The sequence below is a fragment of the Nerophis ophidion genome, linkage group LG10 (genome assembly GCF_033978795.1).
Source record: "Nerophis ophidion isolate RoL-2023_Sa linkage group LG10, RoL_Noph_v1.0, whole genome shotgun sequence".
NCBI classification, from domain to species: Eukaryota; Metazoa; Chordata; class Actinopteri; order Syngnathiformes; family Syngnathidae; genus Nerophis; species Nerophis ophidion.
This window is the reverse complement of record NC_084620.1, coordinates 40,699,387-40,714,868: the sequence shown is the minus strand read 5'-3', so window position 1 is coordinate 40,714,868 and position 15,482 is coordinate 40,699,387. Positions and strand designations below refer to the sequence as shown.

The window sequence follows — 15,482 nt, the reverse complement described above, 5'->3', positions numbered from 1 at the left end:
CTCTTTTTAGACTATTGCTCGTTTATTGGCCGTTGCCATATTCTTCGGACTATAAGTCGCAGTTTTTTTCATAGTTTGGTCGGGGGTGCAACTTATACTCAGGAGCGACTTATTTGTGAAATTATTAACCCATTATCGTAAAATATCCAATAATATTATTTAGCTCATTCAAGTAAGAGACTCGACGTATAAGATTTCATCGGATTTAGCAATTAGGAGTGACAGATTGTTTGGTAAACGTATAGCATGTTCTATATGTTATAGTTATTTGAATGACTCTTACCATAATATGTTACGTTAACACACCAGGCACCTTCTCAGTTGGTTATTTATGCGTCATATAACATACACTTATTCAGCCTTTTGTTCACTATTCTTTATTTATTTTAAATTGCCTTTCAAATGTCCATTCTTGGTGTTGGGTTTTATCAAATAGATTTCCCCCAAAAATGCGAGTTATACTCCAGTGCGACTTATATGTGTTTTTTTCCTTCTTTATTATGCATTTTTGGCAGGTGTGACTTATACTCCGCAGCGACTTATACTCCGAAAAATACGGTATATATATTAATAAGATATATTGTGAGATATTACACTAATTTGCTATGTCGCCTGTGTTATGTAGTAATGTTAATGTTTCTTAACCGTACTATTGTCGTACCAAGAGCTCCTCCTAGATCAGGGATGTCAAAGTGGTTTTCATTGAGGGCCACGTCGCAGTTATGGTTTCCATCAGAGGGCCACTTGTAACAACGAATAATGTCTGAATTTGCCTCTGGATTTCATTATTAATTATGTAAATTGTTTAAAGTAGACTGTCGATTTTACAGTAAAAACTTTACATTTACAAAATTTAGCTAAAGAATACAGCGGGTTTTTTTTTTTTTTTTTTTCATTTTTAACATTTTATGGTAAATGGAAAAACAGTACCACTGTTTTTTGGGGGACGGGGAGTGGGAGGGGGGCGTATGTTTACGGAAAAAGGTGCCAACTTATTTGCTAGAATTTTTGTGTTAAATTAACATTGTTTTTTACAATATTATATTGTTAATGGAAAAACAGTACAATTTATTTTTTTATTCTGGCAACTTAGCTGACAGGTTTTTTTTACTGTAAAAATGTATCGTTTTTGCATTTACAGTAATACACCGTTCTAAACAAAATTTTACAATAAAAATATGGCAGCTCAGTCAACAGAATTTTAACACAAAAATGTTTTAGTTTTTTTAATTTGATTTTCAATATACTGTAAAGAACACCGTATTATTGTAATTTTTATTAATTTGAAGGGCAATCGTAAGTCAAGCAGATATTTAAGTATTTATTTTAATTTTGACAAAAAATGTTTGGAAACATATACTGTAACATTTGTTGCAAAAATGGATACTACTAAAATTTAAAAGGTTTGCAATTTCAAGCGGTGGATATATTTTTTCTGTCAAAATGAAAAAAATCCATTATAATTAGTGAGAAAATATTAAGTACTTTATTGACACATATCATTTCTAGGTGTTTGCGGGCCAGATAAAATGATGTCGCAAGCCAGATCCGGCCCCAAGCCTTGGGTTTGACACATGTGTCCCAAAGGGCTGCCAAAAAATATATGTTTCTCAGCTGTGGTTGGCATGAGCCGCAGAAGTACTCAGTTGTAATGCACTTTTCCACCACTTGTGGCGGTAATGAAAATAACAAACAGAAAAAGTCCAGAGCTAATGTCAGATAGGTACTTGAGCGCAAAAATTATAACTAAAGTGATGATGCTGTATTTTCATTTGCACTTTAATTTTTTTGAGGGTTTAATTAAGAAAAACACATATCATAATTATTTCTTATTAATTTAGTTAGAATGTATCCATTATGAGATTATTATTTTTGTTATCAATCTGCCCTAATAAGGCTCGATAATGATGGTCAACTTATATTCAATTGAATAGACTGCAAAGACAAGATATTTAATGTTCGAACTGAGAAACATATTTTTTTTTTTGCAAATAATCATTAATTTGGGATTAAATGGCAGCAATACATTGCAAAAAAGTTGGCACACGGGCATTTTTATCACTGTGTTACATGGCCTTTCCTTTTGACAACATTCAGTAAACGTTTGGGAACTGAGGACACCAACTGTTTAAGCTTTTCAGGTGGAATTGTTTTCCATTCTTGCTTCAGTTGTACAGCTTAAGTTGTTCAACAGTCCGGGGTCTCCATTGTCGTATTTTAGGCTTCATAAGGGGTCACACATTTTCAATGGGAGACAGGTCTGTAGTACAGGCAGACCAGTCTAGTACCTGCACTCATTTACTACGTGCTAAATGTGTCTTGGCATTGTCTTACTGAAATAAGCAGGGGCGTCTATGTAAAGGACATTGCTTGGATGGCTCAGAAGAGCTCGGGCCCAGCGAAGCCATGGCGTTTCTGGGTGTTGTTGATAAATGGCTTTTGCTTTGTATAGTAGGGTTTTAACTTGCACTTACAGATGTAGTAATATTCTTTACACACTGATGTCACTTTTTGATGCAGTACCCCCTGAGGGATCGAAGGTCATAGGCATTTGTTCACAAAGTGGTGAACCTCCCCCCATCCTTGTTTGTGAATGACTCAGCATTACATGGAAGCTGCTTTTATACCCAATCATGGCACGCACCTGTTCCCAATTAGCCTGCTCACCTGTGGGATGTTTCAAATAACAGTTTGATGAACATTTCTCAACTTTCACAGTCTTTTTTGCCACCTGTGTCAGCTTTTTTTATACATGTTGCAGGCATCAAATTCCAAATGAGTTAACATTTGCAAATATAATGTTTTCCAGTTGGAACGTTAAGTATCTTGTCTTCGCTGTCTATTCAATTGAATATAGGTTGAAAAGGATTAGAAAATCATTGTATTCTGTTTTGATTTAAGATTTAAATAATGTGCCAACTTCACTAATTTTGGGTTTACATTAGATTGGTTGTAGCCAATGTTCCCTTTAAGGTGCGTGCCTGCTCATGCTTCCTCTGCGCACAGCAGATTTATGCCTTGCAGGTAATCAAAAATCCCATCGGAACGCTGAACTAAATAAACACATTGCAATTTATTGTGTCACCTGACATAGGCTCTAGCGACCCCTTGCGACCCTGAACGGGACAAGCGGTAGGAAATGGATGGATGGATGGATTTTGCAATGCAATTCTGTGAATGACAGGTGACAGCAAGACTGGCCCTAATGGATACAATAATGTTTGTCACCACTGTTCAACTATCGTCTGTCTTGACGCTTTAAGGACAGAAATTCCATCAATCACTTTTTGAGAAAAACTGTTTGTGACCACACCAAAAACAATAGTAAAAAAAAAAACTTCTATCGAGAAAAATTGGTCATTTTCTGCCATATTAACCAGGCTAAAACCAACTCTTCGTCATCCGTCATCAACAGAAGCCGCTTGCTCTCTCTCACCTGCACAACACACTCACTTACCCCCTGTGCCAGTGCTGCGTTTATGGCCACACAAAAAGTGGGAGAACTCCAACACCACACAATGTGTAAATGCCAGGTTGTAACACTATGACTCCTCAATCAGATGTGTGCTTATTTTATTGTCATTTATTAAGAATGTTAATCTAATGATATTATTCATAAAATGCTGTCACTAGATTCCCTAAATGCTAAAAGAAAGATGTATTTTACATACAGAAAGTAACAGGAACTAAATGTGATCTCTGAATGGGGTAACATTTATTTTCAAGGTAGGACCCCCAGCCAGACTAACAATACGAGCACATGGTACATGAAAACTTTAATTTCCCCTCTGGGATTAATAAAGTATTTCTGATTCTGATTTCAGATGAAAAAATATTTTTTGTTGTTGTTTTTTCATTGTTTTTTTTTAAAGTTTTAGTACAGGCCAAAAGTTTGGACACACCTTCTCATTCAATGTGTTTTCTTTGTTTTCGTGACTATTTATATTGTAGATTGTCACTGAAGACAACAAAACTATGAATGAACATATGTGGAGTTATGAACTTAACAAAAAAAGGTGAAATAGCTGAAAACATGTTTTATATTCTAGTTTCTTCAAAATAGCCTCCCTTTGCTTTGATTACTTTTTCGCACACTCTTGGCATTCTCTCGATGAGCTTCTAGAGGTAGTCACCTGAAATATATACAGTACAGGCCAAAAGTTTGGACACCTTCTCATTCAATGTGTTTTCTGTGTTTTCATGACTCTTTACATTGTAGATTTGTCACTGAAGGCATCACAACTATGAAGGAACACGTGGAGTTATGTACTTGACACAAAAAAGGTGAAATAACTGACATGTTTATATTCTAGTTTCTTCAAAATAGCCACCCTTTGCTCTGATGACTGCTTTGCACACTCTTAGCATTCTCCCGATGAGCTACAAGGACACTTGTGAAGTGAAAACCATTTCAGGTGACTACCTCTCATCGAGAGAATGCCAAGAGTGTGCGAAAAAGTAATCCGAGCAAATGATGGCTATTTTGAAGAAACTAGAATATAAAACATGGTTTTAGTTATTTCACCTTTTTTTGTTAAGTACATAACTCCACATCTTTCCATTCATAGTTTTGATGCCTTCAGTGACAATCTCCAATGTAAATAGTCATGAAAATAAAGAAAACGCATTGAATGAGGAAAAGGTGTGTCCAAACTTTTGGCCAAAATAATCTCATGAAGATGACTGCTGTCATTTTATTATTATAATAAAATATTTAAATGGTCATGTCAGGTTTGGGACAGGTGTGATGCCGGTGTGGCTACAGTGTGCACGTCTGATGTTGCTCACCTGTGTTCCACTGAATGCTCAGGGCATTTGTTCGTTTCAAGATTCAAGATTGTTTATTGTCATATGCACAGTTAAACAGACAGTTTGCCGTACAATGAAAACCTTACTTTGCTAGTCCACCCTTCAACAAGTCGCATTGTACTTAGCTAAAAATAAAAATTATATACAAGGCACAGTAAGTAACGTAACATTATTGCACATTCTGATTGACAGTCAACAGTATAAATATGGAGGTGACCTTGGGTCCCAGCAGCAGTTAAAGTGTCTTTAGTGATCAAAGGTGAAAAGTGTCTACAGTGATGGTTCACAGTTTGGGGGTGGTCAAGGTAGCTGTCTTTTTTTCAAAAAGACAAAAGTAAAGACGGGGGGTGTGGGAGCTAGCATTCACAGGTTAGCATTCACAAGCCTGATTTCCTGTGGGTAGAAACTGTTTGTCAGTCTTGTAGTCCTGGATTTCAGGCTCCTGTATCGTCTGCCTGATGGTAGGAGGTTGAAGAGACTGTTTGCTCACACACATGACGAATTACAGGGAACATTGGTTGTAGCATCAATTAGGGGTGTAACGGTACACAAAACTTTCGGTTTGGTACGTACCTCGGTTTAAAGGTCACGGTTCAGTTCATTTTCGGTACAGTAAGAAACCCTATTCAGTGGCCTAGTGGTTAGAGTGTCCGCCCTGAGATCGGTAGGTTGTGAGTTCATATCCCGGCCGAGTCATACCAAAGACTATAAAAATCGGACCCGTTATCTCCCAGCTTGGCACTCAGCATTAAGGGTTGGAATTTGGGGTTAAATCACCAAAAATGATTCCCGGTCGTGGCACTGCTGCTGCCCACTGCTCCCCTCACCTCCTAGGGGGTGATCAAGGGTGATGGGTCAAATGCAGAGAATTATTTCGCCACATCTAGTATGTGTGTGACAATCATTGGTACTTTAACTTTAAAACAACAAAATATAAATGTTTTGGTTGTTTATTTACCAAATTTGCAAAATCTTACACCAAAACATATTTTTCTTAGTGGAATATTTGATGTGAAGTAATGGGAACCTTCGATAGGTCAATAATTCATAATAACATTGATTTTGATTCAATATTATGCGTTGAGCAATGACAGTTTGAAAGAAAAGAAAACATGTTTGTTTTATTAGTCAACATTGCAACTTTTTCTAAATTACATTTAACTTTTAAGCTTTTTTATATCACCTTTATGTTTTTGTTTATTTTAATAATATTTTTACAATGTGCAGTCGGCCTTTAAAACATTAGCTGTGGGCCCCAAATGGCTTCCGGGGCACACTTTTGACACCCCTGGTAGAGATAATAAAAAATAGAATCTGATAAATCTATGGATAAAAAGCAGAGCTTGGCGACGCATGCGCATTTATCATAACTCTCTCGCTCTCTCGCTCTCAGCCCCTCCCTCACGAATGTTGCTGCGTGCACAATTTGTTTTGTTTTTAACCCCTTCTTAACCCTGAACGTACATTGAAAATACACGCAACCCTAACTTAAAATGCCGGACATTTGAGGCATTTAAGAAACTCCCCCCGGACAGCCCCGCAAAAGAGCACATATCCGGTGAAAAGAGGAGGTGTGGTCAGTCTATCGTAGCCTTGTCACTGCTAGCATGCCTTGTGTGTGTGTCTCGGTGTGCATTGTTTACACAACATGCGGTATGCTACTTAAAATGTTCGTGTGGAAACTCGTTCCGTACATCTCCGAACCGAACCAAAACCCCGTACCGAAATGCTTCAATACGAATACACGTACCGTTACACCCAAAGCATCGATAAAGTACAAAATATCCTTCAGTATTTCTGTATTTGGGGCTTGCTGTGAAAAAAAGTTTGAACACCCCTAAAGTATGTGGACATTTTTCGCTGCATAATTTTAACTGCAAGACATAGTTTTGCGCACTGTGTTTTGTTTTTTTATCGACGCCAGTGTGTGCAAAGGTCAGGTTTGGTGGATTATTTATTGGCACGGCAGTTTGGCTGAGCATGTTTGATATAAAGTGACACCCTCATACAATCAAACCGCGACAGTCTGTTAGCCGCGAGATGTGTCGATGGGATTTAACACTCGCCCTCAAGCAAACACCACAGAGAAGGCATGTGCGCGACTCGCCATTGCCAGTGATTTGTTGCCGCGACGGCAGGCCGAGAGTGAGAGACAGATTCTAGAATTCCTCGCGTGTGTGACGTATGAGCACAGGATAATGTTTGGATGAAAAAAATAAAAAATATGCAAAGATGCTTTTGGCTGCACAATGTGCAGCCACGTGCCCGTCTGGTGACTCATCTCGCTGTCATGAAGGATCAAAAAGAAAAGAGGCATGCAGAAAGGCTGCGAGTTAACACCGTCGCACACACAGACTGTAAACGCACACGCACGTACGCACTCAACCCATGCTGCGTGACGAGTTGGCACCTCAACCCAAATCGGTTTATGAGAGCTGGATTACGAATCATCGTCACGATTTCTGCAGCACCACTCGACGTTCGTCATCGTTGGCTCCGATTGGTAATTTTTATGTCATCGTGACAACCCCCAATACTTGCTCTCTTTCCGGCGGCACACGCTGACACACATATGCCAGGCTGTTGAAACCTTCCCGGTCCCTCGCCGCTTCTTTCAAGAATTTTTTTCCGATCCGAGGATAGACTGGGATCAAGCGGGTGAAGAGAGATAGAGGGCAAAAAGAGGGCGTGGGAGTCTGGCTCAGGAAGGCTGCGTCCTTCTTGGGTCAGCATGTGGAGGGCGTTAAATTCAACCATGTGACCAAACATTAGCACTTAGTAGCTTTAGTACAGTATGTACTGGGGTTCTACGGTATACTGGTTTTAGTATAGAACAGCAATACTAAAGAATCATATTTGGTACTATACCGCCTATGAAACGTACCGGTCTAACACCCCCCCGGATCCCCGTTGTCATCACGTCGTGTCATTGCTGTTTTAAGAGCAGACGAGCATGTTCTGTAGCGCACAATCACTGAGTACCGTAAGTCGCAGTTATTTTCATAGCTTGGCCAGGGGTGCGACTCATACTCGGGAGCGACTTATGTGTGAAAATATTAACACATTACCGTAAAATATCAAATAATATTATTTAGCTCATTCACGTAAGAGACTAGACGTATATGATTTCATGGGATCTAACGATTAGGAGTGACAGATTGTTTGGTAAACGTATAGCATGTTCTATATGTTATAGTTATTTGAATGACTCTTGCCATAATATGTTAGGTTAACATACCAGGCACCTTCTCAGTTGGTTATTTATGCATCATATAACGTACACTTATTCAGCCTGTTGTTCACTATTCTTTATTTATTTAAAATTGCCTTTCAAATGTATATTCTTGGTGTTGGGTTTTATCAAATAAATTTCCCTTAAAAATGCGATTTATACTCCAGTGCGACTTTTATATGTTTTTTTCCTTCTTTATTATGCATTTTCGGCAGGTGCGACTTATACTCCGGAGCGATTTATACTCCGAAAATACGGTACTTACAAGCAAACACAGTGTGTAGACAGAAAAGGGAGAACGAACATATTTTGGCTTGAAAACTAACGATAAAGGTTAAGTTTTAACAATGAAACGCCCACAGGAAGAGGTGCTGGAAGACATGGCTAGATAGCTTGTGGCTAAATTCCATCCGCAGTATGCAGTGTTGTATCTACTTCTAAATCACTAATCCTCGCCTCTTTTGTGACAAATAAAGTATGTTTCTTACAAATATCATCCCTGCAGGACGAGGAATAGCTAAACCTGCTTCATTACACACCGTAGCTCACCGGCATCAAAATGTAAACAAACGCCATTGGTGGATCTACATATAATGATAATGATACAACTGAAATGATACCAAGGACAGGAGCGTATTTCGTTGCTACTACTATGATAACGTCTATATTTTTTGGCATCACAAAATCTTTTTTATTTTTTTTAATTTATTTATTTTTTTTATATTATGTTTATCAACTCAGGAAATATCTCCCTGGAGACATGAAGACTTTGAAAATGATCAATGTATGATCCTGTAAAGAATTGGTATCGGATTGATACCATAATTATCATCCAAAACTAATGTAAAGCATCCAAACAACGGAAGAACAAGTGATTATTACATTTTAACAGAAGTGTAAATATAACATGTTAAAAGAGAAAGTAAGCAGATATTATCAGTAAACGAACAAGTAGATTGATAATAATTTTCTACCACTTGCCCTTAATAATTTTGACAAAATAATAAAATGGAAAATGACACAATATGTTTTTGCATATGTCAGCAGCTAATAGGAGTCTTTGTTTGTTTACTTGCTAATAAAAGACAAGCTGTATTGTATGTTCACTATTTTATTTAAGGACGAACTTGCAATAAGAAACATATGTTTAATGTACCGTAAGATTTTTTTGTCACAATAAAGCCAACAAGGCAATTTTTTGTGGTCCATTTTATTTAGATAAAGTTTCTAAAAGTACCGGTACCGGTATCAAGCTATGGGTATCGGGACAACACTAGTATGTACAGAGGATCCACACTAGTATGTACAAAGGATCCACTTTAACTCGATGCCCCTTGGACGAGTTGACCGCCATTAACCTAAAAAGTTGTCGACATAACTGAAATCGAAAGTAGCCACGCTTGCACATTCACCTCTGACTTGGGAATAGGCGATAATGAAGGATTGTTTTAACCTACGGCAGTTTGTTTTCATTTTCCTCCATTTGTGCATATTTTTTATTCACCATGTTTTGTTGCCATATCCCTTATAGTCTTACTGTATCTAACATTGCTGCTGTTGTAACGTTGTCTGTATTGGCTACAAAACTGAATATCCATAAACAATGCTAAAGTTTTTCGTACATGCTATTTTTATAATGGCGGCCAGTGAGGGAAAAAAAAATATTCCCATGTGCATTTTGTTACTGTCACGCTTTTATTTCGAAACTCACCTTGCACTAAACAGGAAATTGTGTTGTTTGTGTATGTGTTAATGCAAGACAACAACAAATATATAGTTATGTTGCTGTTGAAAGTCAATAATACTGTGAAGTGAATTAATTGGCTCATATTATGTTCTCCCCGTGACTGCGTGGGTTCCCTCCGGGTACTCCGGCTTACTCCCACCTCCAAAGACATGCACCTGGGGATAGGTTGATTGGCAGCACTAAATGGTCCCTAGTGTGTGAATGTTGGCTGTCTTTATGTGTTGGCCCTGCGATGAGGTGGCGACGTGTCCAGGTTGTACACCGCCTTCTGCCCGAATGCAGCTGCGATAGGCTCCAGCGACTCCCCACCACCTCAAAAGTGACAAGTGGTAGGAAATGGATGGATGGATGGATATTATGTTCAACATATGGTAAATGTTTATATCCAACTCGGCGAAAACAAACTATCAGGTTTAAGATAATGGTTGACAAAGAGCCTTACTTGGACATTCGCATGTGGACCTTAAGTAGTTCTCTCAAGAGGCAAGCAATAAAACCTGGCTTTGGAATGCAAAAGTTATAGCTGTATCCTGGCGGATAAATTCCATCTTTATCTTAAATGTCCAACCTACAAGTTTTGGTATACATCTGTTGTTTTCCAGTCACCACACATAAACATCTCCTTACATGGTTAGGTTGAGCTGTCCTGACTTAAACACACACCCAGAAAGAGAAAGAAGGAATAAAAGTCTGGTGGTTTCGATTTGCCAGTTGAGGAATCCTTAATTTTTTTTTGACCTAGGTTCCTACGGGTACTGCAGACCGGTTTAATGACATTCGCTCGTAATAAAGCAAAGCGTCTCCGACGTCTCTTTAGATACAGCTGTACTGCCGTGTCGCCCTTCTGCCTGCGAGGGGATGATAAGACCAGAAATACACTTCAACTGCAACACACAAACAGACCCATTTTTCATTAAAAATAACAACAAAAGCAGTCAACCATTGATATTGACTTAAGCGGGCACTTTCGAGTTTTTAGTAATGATCCTAGCAATGTTTTTATGTCTAAATTAAGTTAAAGTTAGAGTACCAATGATTGTCACACACACATTATGTGTGGTGAAATTTGTTGTTTGCATTTGACACATCCCCTTGATCACCCCCTGGGAGGTAAGGGGAGCAGTGGGCAGCAGCGGTGCCACGCCCGGGAATAATTTTTGGTGATTTAACCCACAATTCCAGTCCTTGATGCTGAGTGGCAAGCCGGGAGGTAACGGGTCCCATTTTTATAGTCTTTGGTATGACTCGTCAGAGGTTTGAACTCACGACCTACCGATCTCAGGGTGGACACTCTAACCCAGGGGTAGGGAACCTATGGCTCTAGAGCCAGATGTGGCTCTTTTGATGACTGCACCCGGCTCTCAGATCAATTTTAGCTGACATTGCTTAACAAGGTAAGAAATGAATGATTCCGCTGGTAATAACAGTGTCAAAAATAACGTTCAAAATACAAAACATTATCATGCATTTTAATCCATCCATCCGGTTTCTACCGCACCTGTTCAAGAAGTCGCATTAATGGTAAGAAGTTTTTTATTTATTGTTGGTTAGCTTCAGAATGAAAATGTTATTAAAAGGAATAAGAGACTTATTTATACTCTAAAAATGTCGGTCTTACTTAAAAATGCATGCATTTAGTTGTATTCAGTCTTGGAAAAAATATATGGCTCTCACGGAAATACTTTTTAAAATATTTGGCTTGTATGACTCTCTCAAACAAAAAGGTTCCCGACCCCTGCTCTAACCACTAAACCAGTGGTTCTCAAATGGGCGTACGCGTGCCCCTGGGGGTACTTGAAGGTATGCCAAGGGGTACGTGAGATTTTGTTTAAAAATTTTAAAAATGCAACAATTCAAAAATCCTTTATAACTATATTTATTGAATAATACTTCAACAAAATATGAATGTAAGTTCATAAACTGTGAAAAGCAATGCAACAATGCACTATTCAATGTTGCCAGCTAGATTTTTTTGTGGACATGTTCCCTAAATATTGATGTTAAAGATTTATTTTTTTGTGAAGAAATGTTTAGAATTAAGTTCATGATTCCAGATGGATCTCTATTACAATCCCCAAAGAGGGCGCTTTTTAAGTTGATGATTACTTCTATGTGTAGAAATCTTTATTTATAATTGAATCACTTGTTTATTTTTCAACAAGTTTTTATTTATTTTTATATCTTTTTCTGCAAATAGTTTAAGAAAGACCACTACAAATGAGCAATATTTTGCACTGTTGTACAATTTAATAAATCAGAAACTGATGACATAGTGTTGTATTTTACTTCTTTATCTCTTTTTTTCAACCAAAAATGCTTTGCTCTGATTAGGGGGTACTTTAATTAAAAAAATATTCACAGAAGGTACATCTCTGAAAAAAGGTTGAGAACCACTGCACTAAACCACTGAGTAACTCGTTGAGTTTCAACAGTGAAAGCTGTCAAAAACAGCTTCCACCATATTTCCCTCAAAAGTGTATCTTGGCACCTTGTCAACGGTTACTTCTGCCTCTTCCCGGCCCAGTTTAATGCACTTTCTTCTCTGCTTTCTTGGTCATCGTACCAAAGTTTTGTAGTCTAACGCGACTTGCAGAAAAAAAGAGACGCTTTCTTCATTTGACCTGCTGCAGGCAAACGCCTTCCAAGGGCGTCAGAAAGCTGCTTAATCGAAGCTGCTCTTGCTCCTATTCGTAAATTGAAGTGTGGGAGAACGCTATCAAACAGAGAGGAATGGGGGGGTGGGAATAGAGAGATGGAGTGTAAAAGGCCTACAAATCTCATCTCATGGGAGCCTTTGCTTCATCAAAAAAGTCCCTAGAAACAAATTTTCTTTTAGCCTCATTTATGCAGCCTTGCTTATTTTGGATTCCTGCCTTGCTTCTGTGTAGACCGTTTTCTCCTTCATCCATCATTCCATTCTTCCACACAGAAATGGAGTGCAGCAATCATGGCGCAAATTTAATCAGTCCCCTCCACACCACCCCGCCTTGCACATGTGCATGCTCACTGAATAGATACGACTATTAATTTAGCTTTTAATTACAAAACGGCCTTGCGGTCACCTGCTGGAACCCAGCGGACACCCATCATGAATGTGCTTTGTTTCCTCCTCCAACCAGCAAAGGGCCCAGGAAGTAGATCGGTGACACTGATATGCCGGGACTGATGTGGAGAGCTGGGAGCTTTCTAGAAATCGAAGCAGACCTAGCTATAATCCGCCCAGCGCTCCGGCGCTTACATCCTGTAGGGCTGCACAATAATGACCATAATGATCATAGCAATCATTTTTATCAACACTGAAATCTCAATTATTAATCACAATATACTTTATGTTGAGTAAGTCAGTTTTTGCCACAGGGTGATTCATTTGTGGTGGTGGGCTTCCTGGGATGGGGGAGAATGGGACGTCATCATGTAATTTGAAATGAAATACAATCGGTCCAAGCCACTATCAAATATTGCTGTTTGATCACATCGTGGAATTAAAAAATATATTTTTAAATCCAATTCTACATCTATTTTGCCTAAATTTGTCAAGATCCGGTGTCAGCACCCCTGGGTTTGCGTGTATATGTTTACTTGTCATGGGTGCTACTTGAGCTACTTATTCCTGTTTTTTTTGTCTTGTTTGCTTTAGGCAACAGTTATGTTTGATGATTTCTCACTTTTTCGCTCACGATTCCTGTGCTAAGTTTTGCCCTAGCTCACCGTGCAATCGGCACCCGTCTCTTTTGTTTTGTAGTTTGTCTTTTGGTAGTTTTGAATGATTTATGAGGAATAAATCATTTCCTTACCTGCACTTTGCCTTCGGAGTTCCTGCTTGACTTTGGGAGAACGAGCCACGCAGTAAAATGCAACCCAAGCGTGACAAAATTAGGTGTTAGATTAAATCTGGTTACTGCCTTATATGAATTCAAAGTACATGATTTGTATTATTTTCTATTATTAGGTTGTGGTGAACGATAGATATTCAAAAATCTTTGTTGCCAGTTAAATGCTAAATGGGTTATAGTTGTATAGCGGTTTTCTACTTTCAAGGTACTCAAAGCGCTTTGTCACACACACATTCACACACTGATGGTCAAGGCCCTAACCAGGATTTATCAGGAGCAAGGGTCAAGTGTCTTGCTCAAGGACACAATGGACGTAGCGAGGTTGGTAGAAGGTGGGGATTGAACCAGGAACCCTCAGGTTGCTGGCACAGCCACTCTCCCAACAGCGCCACGCCGTCCGTTAAAGAGTAAACACTGCTAACAACAACACTTCGGCAAATCATGGCACTACTATATCTTAACCGAAACAAGTTTAACAATTCAGGGTTTCCCCTTGATGTAAGTGATGGTGGCGCACCGCCATGGTAAAATAATAGCCACCACCAATGTTGCCTCTATGCTGAGCCTGTGTGCAATTGCGCACTGCTTCTACGTCTGGTGCACACGCTAAATCTTATAGTGCACATAAAAGAAAATTCAACTTGAACTGTAAATCATTAAACACATTTTTTATTATGTACCACTTTGCAATCCAACTTAATGAGTTTAATACAAAATTCAATATTCCACGCGTGTTTGCTTATGCATATGCATATTGACTGTCGCCGTTCATGTGCACATGTTGACTTGTTTTGTAGGTTTGTATGTAGGGCTGGGCGATATGGCCTTTTTTTATTATCTGTATATTTTTAGGCCATATCATAATACACAATATATATCTCGATATTTTGCCTTAGCCTTGAATTGACACTTGATGCATATAATCACAGCAGTGTGATGATTCTATGTGTCTACATTAAAACATTCTTCTTCATACAGCATTAATTTATGCTCATTTTAAACTTTCATGCAGGGAAATCACAACAATTGACCAAAACTGTGTTTATTAAACAGTGGTACAAACATTCATGTCATTTCAAAACAGAAAGTGAAAGATTGTCAGAGTCATTTTAAAACAAGCTATCAGTGCACTGTTGTGCATGATGTCACTAAGATGACATCAAAACAACACTAAATTAAAGTGCACTTTTTGTACAGATTGCAACTACAATAGTTTAAAACAAATAAAGCGCATTTTTGTGCATGATGTAACACAAGATATTTCAATAACTGTCAAATAAAAATGAGCTGCATAATAGGAAATCAAATTGCAATGTGGTAGGTTACTGGGGACGTTTTGTCCTTATGTTGATGACTATTTTTTTCATACTGTGTTTATGTGGAAATGGTTGCCTCGGCATTTTGTTGGTGGGGCACCGAATGGTGATGTTGACATTAGGGATGATGTTTGATAAGAAATTATCAAGTTCGATCCTATTATCGAATCCTCTTATCGAACCGATTCCTTATCGATTCTCTTATCGAGTCCAGATAGGTTGTTGTACATGGAAAAAAAATAAAAAAATTGGTTTAACAAAAGCTCACTTTTATTATATAAGAAAAAAAATAAATCTAATAAATATTGACTGTTACTCCCCCTAAAAAAATAAAATAAATAAATAAATATTGACTGTTGTTACCCAAAGTATATTAAGTGGGATTTTGCAGAAAAACATATATACAGTAACACAAAAACAACCTGTCTCTGTGATCACTATGGGTGTATAAATAATAATATAGTGTTAAATAAAATCAGTCCCTTGGGCACAAAACTGAAAATAATACAGCTCTCCAAAAAAGTGCACTTCTGCTACTATTTGAC

At 38.2% G+C, this 15,482-nt stretch overlaps 1 protein-coding gene across 4 annotated transcripts in view; it reads left to right on the top strand.

The window, feature by feature from the left end:
* LOC133560799 (NACHT and WD repeat domain-containing protein 2) overlaps positions 1 to 15,482 on the top strand; it is an 80,245-nt gene that overhangs the window by 29,660 nt on the left and 35,103 nt on the right. The window lies entirely within an intron of this gene.